The sequence below is a fragment of the Hoplias malabaricus genome, chromosome 4 (genome assembly GCF_029633855.1).
Source record: "Hoplias malabaricus isolate fHopMal1 chromosome 4, fHopMal1.hap1, whole genome shotgun sequence".
NCBI lineage: Eukaryota > Metazoa > Chordata > Actinopteri > Characiformes > Erythrinidae > Hoplias > Hoplias malabaricus.
Genome location: NC_089803.1, coordinates 19,414,529 through 19,428,342, shown reverse-complemented (window position 1 = coordinate 19,428,342; position 13,814 = coordinate 19,414,529).

The following is a 13,814-nucleotide window of genomic DNA, read 5'->3' as shown; positions in this document are numbered from 1 at the left end:
CTTGTTGCTGGATTTTTTATTTATTATTTGGTTGTCCACTGTTGTATTGTTTTTCCTTTATTTGAATTGTACCATTTGGACTGGTTTGGAGAGCACACATTCCCTGACCTTACCTCATCTGATAAGCTCAGTCTGTTAGACAAACACGGTTAACTATACGACCATGCACTGGGAACTCTGATGTTTATGGCTTGTTTACAATAGTGATGTGTTACGACGGTTCATCCTGTTTTCAGATCCTGTTTACGATCAATCCATGTGTACGGTTGCAAAATGGGGCATAAATGTGTGCCTCTCACAGACCATTAGCTCAGTCTGAGATTCAGCCAGTGACCAGATCATTCTGAGATCAGTCTGAGGTTCAACCACAGCGCTCAATAAACAGCTTTATATTCAGACTGATCTCCTCTCTTCACTTTGAAACCACCAGAAGACAAGTTTACAACAATCCACGGAATATTTGTACTGCTTTAAAAGACCCCAGTGTAATTTGATGAGTTGCCGTTGTGTTGCATAAAACAAGTCGGATCACTACTGTAGTACTGAGGTTTTAAAAACAGCTAGTTTGTGCTGGAGGCATGCAGTTTATCTCTGGCAGGGACTATAAAATGTACCCAATTCCAAGGACCATGTACCGGATTTGCCTAATGGAAAAGCAAAGAAGCTGAGCAGATCCAATCCAAGCTCACGTGGAACCTTCCCAGAGCATCCCTTTAGAATTTCCAGAATAGGTGCACTTTAAAGAAGCTGGATTCCCAAATATATAACAATAGGGTGTCTACACACTTGGCCAGTTTGTCTACAATGAGTTTTTGTGTTATTAACAGATATGGTGAATACAGAAAATGAAAGAATGTACTCTTAAGGAGAGCTGGAGGGTTGATTGTCAGGGTTGGTGAGACGTTAGATGAAAAAGAGGGAAAAAAAAGTGAGGGATGCAGGTGGAGAAATCTGTGAAAGGAATTCCATGGAGAGAAAGTGGAGAGAGACAGTCGAGGTTGAGGAAATGTTGGCGTGCGCTGGAGCAGGTAGTAAGGGATTCAGTAAAAAAAAAAAAGAGTGAAAGAATTCAAACGGTGCAGTGCATCCATCTGAAAGAAGGTCTAGCAGGAGAGAAGGAATCCAGGGAGGAGAAGAAGCGAGATGTACAGATGTGAGTGAAGGAGAGATAAAACAGCGAGACGTCCTTGAGCAAAAGGCATCTATGAATTATTCACCAGTCAGAAAAAACACAAACCAATTTGCTGGATGTCAGCTGGTCTCAGTATCGACCCCTTAACCCTCTCCAACCTCGCACTTTGCACTAAGAACTTAAATAGACTTGCAAAGTGTGTGTGTGGTGTATTGTGTGTGTTTAAGAGTGAGGGGCTTATTTGTATGGTATGAGTGCGTTGTGGTTTTTGTGTGCTGCGAGCACCTGACCGTTCATAAGAAAAATGTGTTGGTGTGTCTGTGCAAGGATGGATTATTGACCACATCAGTGGAGCCAGTGTTCAGGGGGCCTCTGACTGTCAGGGGTCATGGGGAGTCTTACACGTCAAGGCCTGAGGCAACTCATACACTCAGGGCAGGCCGCTGAAGACAACAAAAAATAAATTAAATTAAATAAAGGAGGAAACACCGGCTCCACCAACATTCCCTCTGAAATGAAGGGTTTTCATTCAGAATTGGTTTCCTTTTGCTGCAGTAACTACTTCTGTTCTTCTGGGAAGGCTTTACGATAGATGTTCGTACATTTCTCTGAGGATGTGATGGCATTCAGCCACACTAACATTAAAGGACACATATTCCACCCATATTTCATTGAAGGACACAGATCCCTTGGGGTCTTGATGAAACATCTGGTCTAAATACCACGTGGATCATACATCACAGCCCTGTTTCTTTAATAGACAATGAGCCACACACAGCTCACCCTCAAGTGAGCAGCAGTGTCAAGCGAGGCTCAGAGAAGCTCCCTTTTAACTGTTTTAGCTCTCGTTTTTGCTCGGATCTGTTAGTTCTCCGCTCTTATTGTGTCCGTTTTACATGGTTTTACTCTGCCTTTGTGCTCTCACATAAATATGGGTCTGACCCAGTGATTAGAAATGTACAAATGAGGACTGGTACAATTCTAAAATCTCCACAGTTGACATCAGATGTGGAGCAAAATTATGGATTATTTAACCTCATAAATTCTGACTTAAACAACATGGGTTGAAAATGGACTAGGTTCTTTTGTTTTAGAGTTTGGTGGTTTGGTGGTTTGTGAGTTTGTAGGCACTCCAGAAGCCCCAATGAATCTGCAAATGCCCTAAAAATGTTTTAATACACTGATTCACTGATGGCAGGCCTGCCTTGTATCTACATTCATTGCCCATTTTATCTGCTCCTCTGACCATCTGTTTCTCTGCATACTTTCTTATCCCCATTTCACCCTGCCCTTCAGTGGTGCCCGTAATGTGTGTTGTGCTGGTACAAGTGGATCAGACACAACAGAGGTGCTACGATTTTTAAAACCCCTCAGTGTCCAACAGCATCCAACACACACTGTGCAGTAATAGATGATCTACTTTTTCTGACTTTACATCTACAAGGTGGTCCAAGGATAAGGTTTCTCATCACTCCAGAGAACACAGTTCTATTGTGATCCACTATACTGTTCTAGCCAATTCATTCATTCACTCATTCATTCATTGTCTGTAACTGTTTATCCAGTTCAAGGTTGCAACACACCTTGGAGGGTGACACACACTCACACATACCTACGGACACTTTTGAGTTGCCAGTCTACCTACCATTGTGTGTTTTTGGGCCATGGGGTAACACCACACAACAGCACATGGAGGACACCCATGCAGACACAGGGAGAACACACCACACTCCTCACAGACAGTCACCCGGAGCAGGGCTCCCTCTGGCCAGTGCTTTACATTAAGTATGGTGCTCTTAGATTGCCTTAAAAGTAGCTGAAAAGGTGTTTCTTTGACGATTTTAAATAGGAGGTGAAGGTTTACATTAAGAAGTTGTTCTAGACAAAACACTTCACACGTAAAACAAATCAGAATTGAGTTGTATTGTTGGGAAGAAAGAGAAATCAACAGACCAATCAATTATTTCTAATCAAAACAGTCAGACCAGTAAAATTGTTGTCTGCAAAGATACTGCTGGACTCAGATGCACAACATCATCTTCTAAAGCACAGGAGCACTTTACACAGAAGCCTTGAAGGCAGACAGTTTAAAAAGCTGAATTGTCAGGCCACAGGAGCAGGACAGTGGGGCAGGACCACCTGAAGAGAAAGCAGCCCAAGCCTTTAGACTCCCAAGCCTCTGAAACCCATTAGAGAGAAAAACTGCAAGATACCCCCTGCAGGAGACCCATGACACTCTCTAAACCACTCCCAGCTGAGGGTTTCACCTGGGAATTCAATGGCAATGATAGCTTCACAGAACAGCCCAGTTTCATCAGGTGTATCTATTTTCTTAAGGTGGTGTTGAGAATTTTTTTAACCTCAACCTAAATGAATACGGTCCCAGCATCTATGAAGTAAAATGTCATAGTTGCTCATGAATTTGGCAAAGTAACCCTCTACTATTAATTCATGTTCCAATTCTACAAAATATTGTCCCTATTTTAGTGTCATATATTAACTACAGGGTGGGCCATTTATATGGATACACCTTAATAAAATGGGAATGGTTGGTGATATTAACGTCCTGTTTGTGGCACATTAGTATATGGGAGGGGGAAAACTTTTCAAGATGGGGGGGCGACCGTGGCGGCCATTTTGAAGTTGGCCATTTTGGATCCAACTTTTGTTTTTTTCAATTGTAAGAGGGTCATGTGTGCTTGGAAGTTAATATCACCAACCATTCCCATTTTACTAAGGTGTATCCATATAAGTGGCGCACCCTGTAGTTGTTCAATTTTGCTACAATATACACATTTCTACAGTGTATATATATATATATATATTTGTGCATAGCTTTACAATGTAGAAACGACACTTTAAACACTGCCTGCCATTTCTGTGCACCATATCGTTTGGGAAATAGGGCTTTGCAAGTGTGTGATTACACTAATGCTCCATTAGTGCTGATATATGAGGGCTTTCAGCATCTAGTCTTCATTCCTGGTTTTTAAAATAATATTATTAAGAAGGAGAGAATTGGTGAGAATAGTAACCTTAAAAGGACTGACAGGCCAAGGCTGAAAACTAATGAATGAAGAAGTTTAATCAGATCCACGCTTCAGAAGTCAGGTGTGGAACTCTCAGTGACTTCTTTCTAGAGAAGAATTACTGAACAGAAAAACACAGAAAACTCTATTTATCCTCAAAAATAGTACAGCATGGTTTCAGTTTGCTAAAAGAGACTACAGAGATTTGGAAGAATGGTGCTGTGGAGATGAGACCCAGATGAAAACGTATCCAAGTGATGGCAAGAGCCAAGTGTGGAGGCAAGAATGAACTGACCAACAGTTAAAACATTTACCATCTCAGCTATTAAAAACATAGTGGTGGGAATGTTATGGTCCACGCTTGTTTGGTTGCTACAGATACTGGCACACTCACACTCACTTATGATGCCACTGCTCATGGCGGTGCATCTTATCAACACTGGAAAAAAATCCTCCAAACATATTGGACTGCATTTCATCCTGAAGAAAGGCAATGATTCTACACACACTGTCCAAACAAAGGAGTTTTTCAAAGGTAAAAAACAAAAAAAGATATTTCTTGACACAGTCTCTTCCCTGCACTCTCAGAAAAACTGTCACAGTGGTGGTACACTCAAGGGTACATAATCAGTACTTTTAGTTAGGGAACATAATGTTCCATACTCTATAATAACTGTAGATATTAACGTTGAGTTGATTTCAAACACCAAATTCAATCTCAGGGGCTTATGTTTATTTATAGTATATTTTACACAGTTCTTTAGTAAAAGCTCAAGAATATTGACCCCTTCTTATGGAGAAGAGAATGTAATGTACCTTTAGGGAACACAACTGGACTTTAACACCACATTTGTACCTTTAAAAGGTACGTTTACACTGTTTGTACCTTCAGTGATAAATAATATACCTGTACTGTACCTTTTTTTCTGATGGTGTGCAAGAAGTCTCCACAGCCATAGTTTGAAGTTGTGGCCCAAACTCTAAAAAATGAGAATGTTAGAGTGATAAAAAGAGACAGAATGTCAAGGGGAAGTATATGAGCAGTATACTGAGTGTATGAAAAAAAGAAAGAGAGAGAGAGAGAGAGAGAGAGAGAGAGAGACTGATGTGACCCATCAAGCAGTGTGAGAGGAGGTGTGTGTAACACGTTTTACTCAGGCCAGCGTGATTGACACACCGTTTTTCCTCTGAAAGCTCCTCTGAGTGGTGTGTGTCTCTGGAGCAACTACCAGAGGAAAGGCATGCTCCCCTCCACTCACTCTTTCTCTCAGCTAAATCACTTCCCCCGCCTTTCCTAACACACACAGACACACACACACACACACACGCCTGTCGTGTCCCAGAGTAGGGGGAAGCCCTGATGGAGCCCAGTCTCCAGTTTGGGACACGGCTCAGTTATTACCTTCAGCTGGATGCAATTCTCTGCAGCGTGTTCATCCTCTCAAGACAAAATATGTTTTCAGTTTGGAAAATATTACATTTAAAGTAAAAGCCTCCCATCTTACCTGCACTCCTCTAAACTCTGCAGCAGACAGCTGGGTAAAATAATGGCTTTTATGTTCTGTGAGTAAATTTATCTCCAGAAATTTACAGGGGAATTCAGAATTAAATGGTTAGGATATAAGTGCTGTATTTCAGAGTGGATTGATGGGAAAGATGCCACTCTACAGAGACTTGTTCACGGTGATCTTCTGATAGGAACTAGACATCTGAAGCATTAATGCTAAAAACATGGTACATGAATACTTTAAGACAAGGTTTTGACCTAAAACATCATTTTAAATCCATTCACTGTGAAGAGGTACGTCAAGGCACTGTAATGGAAAAACTGTGATCCCTGGTTCCTTTCGCCTTCTCTGTAAAGTAATAAAATGTACCTTTCTCTGCAATGCAGTATCTCACAAGAAACCTCGGAATAATATTTCCGCTGATTGATTTGTGCAATTTGAAATTCCCATTATATGTTGGGTGCTAATTCAAGGACTTTCCAAAATCACAATCCACTTTTATTATAGATTTTTAACCATGTATCTTCCCAATTTGCAGGATGTTTCACAATTAGATAATTACATCATTTTGAATTTTAACTCATTACTGATCACGAGACTCTCTTTGGCCTTCTACTAAACCGAGAGTGGCATTTTCTATACTGCTGCTAGTTATTTTACAGTGGGTTGTAGAGGTGTTCTGGGTGAGGAATAGTCTAGTAGTGCTGTGTCAGGGCATCTTCTGGAGGGCTTCATCAGGGGCTTCATCTGTATTATATATATATATATATATATATATATATATATATATATATATATATATATATATATATATATATATATATATAAAGGGGGGGCTTGTTTATGGTCTTGTGGCTAATTTCTTCATGGAAACTGTGACCCAGTGGACAAAAAGAAAAACCAAACAGCTGTTAGGATGTGTGCCCATTAAGCCCACCAAAGTTTTTTTTTTAATGATTTATAATGGATATCTTTAGGGAAAATACAAAATTAATCTCTCAGTTAAAAATGTGCTTATTCGTTCATGTACATTTTAAAGTATGAATTAAGATATTTTATGAAATATTTCACCATTTAAGCCTGTGTTTGTTCCAGATAAGCCCACATCATGATTTAATGACTATATTAAAACAGTTATTGTTTCCAAATAAACTAAAAGACCACCATATTGATTCTGTTACATACGGAGTATTTGAAAAAGAAAATGCACCCTCTTATTAACGCCTGTTTGCTTCCTCGTCCATCACCTGAACCAATGATTATCAGCATCAGAAACTTAAAATATATTTAACACAAAACTCATAAACTAAGTATTATTGGTCTCTGTTTACTGCATCTTTTTCTTTTCTATGTAATTTTCCTATTGAAAGCAAATGGTGCAGATTAATTGATGCTAATGCAGGTATAACAGTTCTCAACAATGTGTAGTTTATGATGTATGAATGTAATTATAGCTGTAAATGATGTCAAAAAGGTAAAAGAATATAAAGAATTGTTGTCAAACAATGTGTCACAGAGAGGTACAGTGATATTATGAAGCCAGTTATGAAAATTATTAATCCAAGTGCATAATTACAGGAACTCCTCATTGAAACACATAAAGGTGGGCTTACATGGTTCAGTAGTGAATAATGGTGAAAAAAAGACAATGGGTTCTTTTCTGTCTTTTTGTAATGTATTTATATGTTCGCTTATGCAAAATGAATCAGAAAACTTTGTGTAAATATTTGAGCAGCTTTAATATTTAGCAGTGTATCTCTAAATGAGGTATTGAGTGCTAATTCATAAAATGTATGTTTCCACATGAAGGAAAATAGCATTGACAATCACTTATTAATATACACAAACCAAAACATTAATCTCTCACTTTACATAAGGTAAATTAACTAAACAAATAATTGGCTAGAAATAGCTAACAATGTCGGAGAGGTCCCAAAATACCAATATTTTTTCAGGACTTTGTATGAGGTCTCCTGAGACTGCACATGTGTGGGGCTAGGTCAAATTGGCAAGTGTTAAAATAACAAATAATGATAAATAAATAAATAATGACACAAAGATAACAAATTGCTGGATTAGTTAAAATAATGAATAGCAGAAAATATGAACCTTAACTTTTTTTTTTTATTTCAAATTAGGTTTAAATGGCACAAGGGCTTAATGGGTATCTCTTGTGAACATGTCTGCTTACACTGAACAAGATACTTTCTCTTTTTTCACTTTCACCCTTCTGGTGAGGCAAATAGAAGACAGACAGCTAATGTTACCACCAAATATGTTAGTGCAACTGTGTTGACTGTTGGTCTTTAAATCATTAACACAGCAGAGAGGGAGGCCATGAGAATAAAAACTAGCTAAATGCTAGCAAGATTATGTTTTACCTGACAGGATCAACACTTTTGTTCTGGCCTCCATTTTGTGCAGCATAGAATCAAAGAGCTACACAGATGCTAGCTTCCCAGAGGGAAAAACGTATTCCTCAAGGGTTGCTCATCAGTGGTTCAGTAGATTAATGTTGATTCCCATACATTTCCACAGGAGAGATAACATCAGGCAAAAAAGGAGACATTAAACATTACTGTCCAAAATAAAAATATTACTATCACAGCATAGAAAGTGATATGGTTCTTAGTGTTGGGTGAGAAATTAAAGTCCGGGCTTTGTCTGACTCAGCACATATACATCCTCTAAAACACACCTCAACATTTGCAGATTCCAGCTCATCTCTTTCTCTGTCTTTCTTTCCAGTGAGTTGGTCTTATTTATTACCTTATAAATCAATGGCTAGGTTAGCAGCCAGGACTGACACAACAAAGATGTATTTTTGTAGTGGCTCCTGGGTATTGCAGTGGGAAAACAAAGATGAAGGAACATGAAAATAATATTTTAAAAATATATATATTAATATAATATGAAATTATATAAATGTATTTTCTCAAATGAACAAGATTTGTGGGATCCAAAGCTAATCTATTGAATACAGTTGGACATAATATAAATACCACAAATGCTAGCTGTAGCCTGTGTTATGCCCCATAACTATTTTCAGTGGAAAGTCTCCAGTAGCATAGTTAAGTAGGGTTTTGGAATTGCTGTCTTTACACTGATCTTTTCATCTCAGTCATCACACCTCCCTTCCAGCATAAGGCATTGCTATTTGCCCTCTCTAATTGGTTAGAACTTAGCATGTAAGATGATACCAGATGTGCTAGCATTACTGCAAATAAACAGATACTGAATTACTGCAACCACACAATTAACTTTCAGCTCACGGGCTCTTCACTTTTAATCAGAAATTTAAAGGAAAACGTTTGCCTCAGCTCAGCCACTATCTCTTAGCAATTCTACTTTATTAAAGGGTTTCTTTTTTCTCCTCTCATCGCAAATGGCTGAATGCGATACTGCCTCCCAACAAGAACAAAGCTAGCTCAAGGGGAATGTCCAGATTCTCTTTTTTAAAGCCAGCACAGCAGGCCTCTGTTGACCAACGATTCAACAACCTCTGTAGTGCTGTTGGAGACTGTTGTTCAGAAGTCACATATCTGGCTGGAGTGTTTTGTCTCTCTCTCTCTCTCTTTCTCTCTCAGCCCTATGGGACTTACCCCCTCTTCCTGCCCAAGCCGAGCGGCCTGTTCCCATCTCTCCTCAGTCCAGCTCTGGTGAGTATAAGGTTGCACTCTGCACCTGTTGGGGAATGAAAGCATGTGGCTTTGGGCCGCTTTCAGCTCAGAGCACAAAATTCAAGGACTTTTCTGCTAGAGCCTGAGACAGTTTTTGTGACTCAGTATGAGCGTGATTCACACTAAGCAAGAAAATCATCTTACATCTCATTACAGGTTTCTCACAGTGAACTTGTTAGCATATTATGAAAGAATATGAACATTTCTACACATCGTTGATCTGTATTAAGTGTTGTTGTCCTTCAAAGTCTTATTCCGATAGCAGGTATTTCTTGTTTAAGCATTATTTTCTTAAAACAAACAAAATCTTGGGACTATATCTGGAGCTGCAGTATCACAGATCCATTGGCTGAAAGATTGACTGAGCTAATGACAGATGACAGTGGTGAGGAGTGATTGGAGACCTACGAGAATGAAAACAGGGCTTGGATTGGACTACCGTTTACATGAGTATGATTGCCTTCCAAGTGGTCCGAAGTCCAAGAGAGCATAATTTGCTTACTGTCTCTAGGCTTGCCTTTCTCCATCATTTAAGTTGAGCTTAGTGGTGGCTGACTTTATATGTCTCAATGGAAAGATGTGGGAGCCGTCACCCTATCAGCTTAGTAACTTTGTGTAATTGTTGGAGACTTACCAAGCGGGGGTGAGCTCTTAATGATTAAAATAGTTTAAAATTAGGTAAAAAAAGGGGTGAAAAGATATATACAAACCTTTGACACCTGTCACAGTCCCTAGTCCCACATGTGCTGGGGAACTCATAAACCCAGACAAATGGGAGGACATCAGTCATATAAACTGTACTGAGTCTAATATGGACTCCACTAGGAGGAGCACCTGAAATATATAGAAGATGTTGTTCTATGGACACATCTTCAGCAGCACAAGTCCATCTCTACCTCCTAAAGGCCTCCTGAGTTTGGAGAATGGTGTAAACAACAATGCTCTACATTTTATTTTTGTTGGTTGCATCATCTGGGTATTGACAGTATACAGTAAACTACACCATGTTAATGCACTGTTTGGTGTAAAAGTGGCTAGTACACTGTGGAAGTCCTTGATTTGAGACACCTTGAGAGAGACATTGCATGTATGGCTGTGTGTGTGTGTGTGTGTGAGAGAGAGAGAGAGAGAGAGAGAGAGGGAGATGGGGAAAGAGTGCGACAGATGGATGGAACCTTGATGGAGAGGTGACCTCCCTGAGGAGAACGAAGAGAAGGAGAGCGTGAGAAAGACAGAGCGATAGATCTGATGTCATACCGAATTAATGCCAAAGGAAGCGGGAGCTGATAGAGGCAGGCAGCGCACAAACAAAGTGATGGATGGAAAGAAAGACAGATAAAAAAGGCTGATATGCACACGCTTCAGCAGATAGGGAGAGCGATAGAGGGCCAAGGAGGTGTTGCAGAACAGGCTCGGGGAGAGAAGAGGGGTGTGAAGGGGGTGGAGGTGGGCGGAAAGAAACAAAGGGAAAAGAAATTAAATAGGGTGCGAAGAAGAACGAAACAGCAAGAAATGAATTTAGAGCCCCGGGCATTAGCGTGAGTAAGCGTCAGAGAGAGAGAGAGAAAGAGAGAGATTGAGGCTCTTAGGGAAGGAGGGGGAGCAGTGACCAGGCTAGCGTGACAGTACGGCAGGTGTATTAAACATGCTGATGCCTTTAAAACAGACAACAGACCATAAATTACTGCAGCTTCTGTTATTAGTGCGGCACAGGAGCACTGGAGTATAGAGACACTTCAGTTACCAGCCCACCCCCATATTAATGCGAGAGAGAGAGAGAGAGAGAGAGAGAGAGAGAGAGAGAGAGAGAGAGAGGGGAAAGTGAGTTGCAGTGAAAAGATTGGTAAAACAAGAGTAATTAATGTACAAAATGGATTGTCTGAATGAGAATAGCTTGTGAAAATGATAAAGAAGAAAGGGGGACGTAATGGAAGGAAGGAGGGAGGGAGAAAAGTGAAAGAGAAGGATTAGGAGGAGTGATAAAGGGGTAATGAGGGGGACCGAATATGAGGGTGCGCAAACAGGAAGAGCTCACTGCTCATTAAAAACATAGGCCCCATTAGACAGGAAACTACCCGTTTGGGCGGGGGTATGGTCTGAATTTTCTCTCTCCCTCTCTCTCTCTCATAAACATTCTCAATCAATGTCTAGCATTAGACATAAAAACACATACTTCGTGTCTGGAGCCATTTTTAAATGTACAGCTATTTTCAGGTCTCTCCTTGAGCCCAGGTGAGTTAACTCTGCATGCTCTATGTTCATGCCACCATCTCACCTCAGCGTTTGCTCATTTTTAAATGAACAATACTGTGAACACAACTCTGAGACCCTAGGATACATTTACTACGTGGTGTAGTTCCTCTACCATCTTTCTTTGCAGTCCTCCCTCATTTTTCATGGCCCTCTCGCATATGCACATTCCCAAGAATGAGAAGCACATTTTGGGTTCCTCAAATATAATGTAAATAATATAATAGCATATATAATAGCAACAATGATACCTGCTCTGTGGTGGTCCTTCAGGGGCCCTGGCCATCGATGAATGGGGCATAAGAACAGATGGACTTGCGCGTAGATAAGTAGGGTATATGAAAAAATGTGTCAGTAAGTGTCATATACCTTTTGTCTTGTGCATGGTCTGGGTTGTAAAATTCTCTCAGAGAGAGTCACTTATTGGAAAACAAACCTCAGCCAGAACTGAACCTGGTGCTGCACATGAAAAATCAGACTGAAGCTCAATATTTTTTCAGGCCCTGCCAGGTTGGGTCAGGTAGCAGAACCCTATCTAATGCACAAATGCGTGCACAGTCAAACAGAGGGTCCAAGAGAACACCAGTGGACTAAAAGTGCCCACAGCTCAATTTCACAGGCTCAGCAAGAGAAAGAGAAAAGTATAAAGTCTCTTACCCTGGGTCAGACGCACACACATACGCAAGCAAGCGAGAGAAAATAAAGCTGTTCCACTATACACACATACACAAACACACACACATAGAGTCACAAATAAAGAGGATAAGAGAGATAGAGACAGACGACTGGATGGAAAGACAGAGAGAGGAAGACAGGCAGCCATGCCGCTGGCCGGTAATTAGATGGAGGGAGAGTAGCAGAGACGGATGCAGGGACAGACAGAGAGATGCAAGGTTCTGATGTGGTCTGGCTGCCCACAGCCTCTAATGAAGTAATGATGTGCTGGAATGATGGCTGCTGCTCAGGCCACTGCGCCCTGCAGAAGGGTGGAAACAGCGCTGGGGTCAGTTCAAACCAACTACACACCTGTAAGATCCTGAAGAATCTTACCAGTCTAACCACATCCACGTCCATGTCCTGAGGATCTTTCCCATCCAACCACATTGATGTCCAGATGCTCAGGATATTTCTCAACCATGTTCCTGTACAGATCCTCCATTAATGGTTTCCTTCCAGGTCCTGGGGATTTTCCACACTACCTGCCTCCTTGTCCAGATGCTTGGGAGCTTGCAAATTTAACAACATCCAAGTGCAGATCCTGGAGGGTGATTCTAATCCTACCTCATCCCTGCCTAGATTCTAGGTCAGAGGTCTTCAAAACTGGACCTTTGATCCAGGTTCCAGGCTGGTATTTTATGTGGTGCATTAGTGGTTGAGGTTATTCATTCAATTCTCCATGACAGCAAGGGAGGAGCCATATTTGTTTAAATTTGTCTGGAGTGACAGGGTTTGAGGTGTAACTTGCTCCACTCCAGGTGAAGAGAAAACCCAGAAGGAGATGGAGATGGTGAGGTTAAAAGTGAACAAGCCATTGCCATTTTTACCACTGGAGGCAATGTAAATGTTAGCTTATTTATTAGCTTCATATATGACCTTTATAAGGTAATTTCTACCTTCTACCTTATCGAAGCATCACACTCATTTGACCCACTAAGACCAAAGCACAGAGAGCTGCTGGTTTGATCACTGTCACTGACCTCCCTCCCACATCAAAATCAACATGGCGCTGTTGTAAAGTTAGTCAGATGCTCACAGTGCTAAAAAACCCAGCTCTGGCGTTTCTAGTGTTAAATGAGTCACTAGTCAAGGCTGATGTTATCATCTTTATTGATTTTTCCCTTTTAGCTTAAAAAATGTCATTTTAGGAGGCTGATGTTTGCTTCTTATTCTCAGCTTTTCTATCCAAACATTTATTTCCACCTTAAACGGGACAGTTTAGAAGGTTAATATTGTCATTATTCTCCAGCCTTTGTTTGAAATTACCATTCCTTCTTAAAAAGCTATGAGAGGCTGGAGTTATCTTTTGAAAAACATGTCTCATTCCTCATTTTCTATGTTTACAACACACAAAACATGGACTTTACACCTTTAATACCTCTCTTATTCCCCACTTTTTCATATAAAACACACAACACACAGACATTAAACTGTTAATCCATGCATCTGTACTTTACTAAGTTACAAGAAATTCTAACACAAAGGCAGAAGAAACAAA